The 4,415-nt window shown below is 41.9% G+C and overlaps 1 non-coding gene across 1 annotated transcript; it reads left to right on the forward strand.

Annotated features, from left to right (window-relative positions):
- Positions 1–3,832: 3,832 nt before the first annotated feature.
- Positions 3,833–3,939, forward strand: LOC133295650 (small nucleolar RNA R71). Its single transcript, XR_009749382.1, has one exon. It is a non-coding gene; the product is annotated as a small nucleolar RNA R71 (small nucleolar RNA).
- Positions 3,940–4,415: the final 476 nt, after the last annotated feature.

A 4,415-nucleotide genomic window follows, 5' to 3' on the forward strand; every position in this document is an offset into this window, starting at 1 on the left:
GGCTATGAAAAGTTGTTTCATAACAAAAGGATAAGATAAGATCTTGTTGGAACAAATCACTAGTATCAAGAGGAGATCTTTTGGACATGATCCAAGAAGATTGGGGCGCTGATTTTGGCTGTTGGTGAGTGTCATTTAGTCATCAAAATCAGCTCCAAAAGATACGGTCTGTTGGGAGAATATTTGAGTGAGTTGATTCAAGTTTGAATGCAACTACTCAAACGTATCTTGACTCCTTTTGGGACTGAATGGGGCGCACAGTATGAGTGGTCATGTGATGACCATCAGGTCATAATCTTGATTAGATAAAGACCTTATCTCATAAGGATTCAATGGAGAGGTTGTTGGGAGTTTTGAATTGCATCAACTCCTTTATCTCTTCATTTGTTGTGCGCCACTTTCATGGGATTTTGAAGTGAAAAATCTGATTTCACTTATTTATTCCCTCACTCTCTTGTGCTTTATATAAGTGTGTTCCTCCTTAGGGTTTTTAAAAAGAGAAAAGACCTAGCCATTCTCTCCTCCTTCCATGCGCCACGTTGTGAGGTTTTCTCTCTAAAAACATCACTCTTCTAAACACTTTTGCCTAGCCTCCTCTTTCATACATTGAGTGCATAGCAAGCCTCATTGTGGTGATCAATTGGTTGTTCTACAAGAAGGAGTTCTTGCATCTAGACGCGGGTGGTGTAGATCAACGTTAGAGGGTTTGAACCCTTCAGACCTGACCTTGATCATCCTGAAGTTTCACGAACAAGGTATAATATACGTCTTAAAGCACGTATCTTGATATGCATGTGTGTTCCGCTAGCGAAAAATTTTGTTTTTCCCTATCACATGCCTCGACCTTCAAGGTCATTTTACTTTCAAGTGGTATCAGAGCTCGGTTGCTTTACTATTGGCGGGTGATGGTACCTTGTTTGTGAGGATGCTTTTAACGGTTAAAATTTCTTTAAAGAATTAAAGATTCAATTTTTACATATGGATTTTAATATACAATGCTTTAAATCGTTAAAGTTATCGTTTTTATGAACATGTTAATATGATTGCTGTGTTCATATATCCATATGTGTTCATGGTTATTTTTCTTTTTCTTTATGAAAGTTTTAAAAGGGAAACACCTTTTGGAAAGGTAGAGTTCGACCATGAAGGGTATTTTAAATACCTTGATTGTTTTCTTATTTTCTCCATGAATTGTATCATGATTAAAGCATGAAATTTTTTTCGAAAATTTGCATCATATGCATATGTATATGGTTCGGGATTTGGCCGGAACGTGGCCAGAGGAGGAGGATTTTGTAGGAGTGGTCTTGGTGGTCTTCTTTAGTGAGGCCACAGATGTTTCGTCATCACTATCTCTAGTAGGGGAACGTCTGAGATTGGCAGGGATAGGTTGGGTGGTGTCAATGTAGGTGCTTTTAAGACCGTTCCAGGTCTTAGCATCAATGACAGATGCCACCTTTGTTGTGTCATATGGGTGTTCCTCTACACCAGCTCTCCTGCAAAGTTTGGTGATGAGGCAGGGAAGGAAGACCGTAGTCTTCCTTATGTCCCTCTGCAAGCTGTTGTAGATGAGGGTTACTGCATCAAAAGGGATGTGCTTGATGATGCAGTAAATTTGAACTTGAAGTCCCCAGCTAGCATAGGCTTCATGAGAGGTGGGGGTGATGTTGGAGTTGGAAAATAGTGCCCAGAACCTGGCTATGTCCTTCATGCTCCCCTTGCAGAGGGACCCTTTGTAGTAGTTGGGATTGTCCAGGGCTACTGTCTGCTTCAGATCCTTCTGAAAAGTGTACACCTCCCTACTATCCAAATACTCCTGGTATGGACAGTTGGTGACGGATGGAAGGCGGAGTACTTCCTGGACATCAGCGGGGGAAAATGATACTTGTTTTCCCCTCACTGTAACCACATCAGGTGCTTCCTCTTCGGGCAGCCTCCTCGTCTGGTATAGGAATTCCCCCACCCAGTTCAAGTTTAACTCACGGTCATCAGTGGCGAAAAGCAACCACCGAAGTTTGTCCAGTGATTCCTTCACAAATGAAGGCAGAACCACTTTGTCCTGATGTAGAGAAATGTTCCTTTCTGGGTACAGAATGATGGTGGGTTCAGTGAGCTCTGGTTCTTCGCCGCGGTTGGCTACAAGGGTCACTTTAAATGAAAGCTTAGTCATTTTGTTCAGAAAGGGAGTTAGGGCACAAATGCAGGAGGGATAAAAGGGTTATGAGTTGAATGGAAGTAGTAGAACTTGAAGAAATCAAAGACCGAGTTTAAATAGACTGTGGGGGGGGGGGGATGAAAGGTTTCTGGGACATGGAGGTTAAAGAGAGGAGGTTGAAGAGGTAGTGGAATGGGGACGATACATAACGAGTGGTCAGCAGTGGGTGACCAGTTACTGATGGGATGAGTGTGAGAAGATGGAACGGTTTAGGTCAAGACGTGGGAGAGAGGGAAAAGGAAAGGGTGCAGTTGTCTTAATGGTTGAGGAGACAGTTGCTTTTTCTGCGCGCGTTTCCAAGAATTGCAATGAATGCAAATTGGATATGACTGCGTATCTTTTTAAGTGACTCAGCAGGGACAGGTGTCCCAGTCACTCTTATCTCCTCACGCAGGGAACATTCCCTTTGTCTTTTCCTAACTAATAAATAAATAACTAACTGAAATAAATAATAAGAAAATATGCAATAGTGAGTACTAAATAAGGAAAAGGGGACGTACTAACCTGTCACCTATTATTTAATAAATCTAAATGACCATATAACAAAACATATAATTATATCTATATATATATTTTATTTATTTATTTTTATTTTGGGATTGTTTGGTCAGGGACCACCCCAAAACTACATTCTTGGAACGGAACGTACTTTATTTGGACTTTTTGGAGAGGAACATCAGACGTTCCCTCCTTTTTGGGAGCTGAGTGGTTATGGATAACCACCCCAAAACTTTGCTCTTTGTCAGAGAGCAAATGTATCTACTGGGTTGCCTCCCAGTCAGCGCTTAGTTTAATGTCTTTAGCTAGACATGGTACTTACCTCTCATGGTGTTTCAGAAATGGTTAAAGGGACCTCAGTGTCCCCTGGTAGTGATCCTGGTGTTCTGGTTTGAAGGTTGGCAGCAATCTGCCCCAGATGGGACTCAATGTTCCTGACCACTGCATCATTCCTGGTGACATATTCCTTGACATAATTTTCCAGGGTGTTGATGCGTTGGTCATCTCTGTGGAACAGAACGTAGTTGTTTCTTCTTTGTTCAAATGTTCCACTGTTGCTACCTTGCTGATACTGCTGCTGATTGTTGTTGAATGGTCTCTGGTTAATGGGTGGCCTCCATTGGGTGTTGTGGTTCTGATCCTTAATTATAGTTCCTCCAGGGCTTGAATGTGTATTTCGTCCTGCTTGTTGATTGTCTCTGGTGAAGTTCTTATTGCCAAAATTTTCTGCATAACACACCAATGCAAGTGGATGGGTAGTCTGTTGAGTCATGAAGGTCACCACAGGCTGAGCATGGTTCTGTTTCAGTTGTTGTGAGTTGTAAGAGTTCCATCCTTGGTGCTTCTTGGTCGGCTTTCAGGTTCTTCACTTCATTCATGAGTGATGCCAGCTGGGCTTCCATGGCAGTTTGTTTATCTAGTTCTAGCATGCCTGGCTTCCTCACTGGGCTCACTCTGTCTATTGGCCATTGGAGACATCTTTCAGCAGTCCCTTCTATGATTTCATATCTTGATTCAAGTGTTCCTGTAAAAAAATATCCTCCTGCAGCAAAATCTAAGTGAGACTGACAAGTATGATCAAGTCCTTTATAGAAAGATTGTAACACTCCCCAACTCTCTACCCCATGGTTTGGATATTTTCTTATGATGTCCTTGTATCTCTCCCATGCTTCATAGAGATTTTCTCCATAAAACATTCTGAAGTTAGAGATTTCTGCTCTAACATCTGCTTGTCAAGACATTGGAAGAAACCTCTCTATGAACTTGTTAGAGAGTTCTTCCTATGTGTGGATTGATCCAGGGGTGAGAGTTTTCATCCATGTTTTAGCTTTTAAGCCTAAGGAGTGAGGGAACAACCTCATTCTCATGCTCTCTTCTGTTACACCCTCAGCTTTAAAATTTTCACAGATATCTTGGAATGTGGTGAGGTGTGTGTAAGGATCTTCTGCAGGGAGTCCATTGAAGACCCCTGCTTCCCTAATCATGTGAAACATGATAGATTTTAGTTCAAAATTGGGTGCTACATGAGGGAGGATTACTCCCATGTCTGGTCTGCTCCTGAAAGGAGCAGCCAAAGTTCTGAAGTTCTGTTCAGGGGGAACCTCTTCATTGTTATTATTGTTATCAACCATGTTTTCAGGAAATCTTTCTCTGAGGTTCCTGCTTCTCCTATGGAGTGTACGTTCTGGTTCAGGATCACAGA

Source organism: Gastrolobium bilobum, unplaced genomic scaffold, assembly GCF_033153095.1.
Source record: "Gastrolobium bilobum isolate Gb01-03AN ecotype WA unplaced genomic scaffold, APGP_CSIRO_Gbil_v1 utg26703, whole genome shotgun sequence".
Lineage (NCBI taxonomy): Eukaryota > Viridiplantae > Streptophyta > Magnoliopsida > Fabales > Fabaceae > Gastrolobium > Gastrolobium bilobum.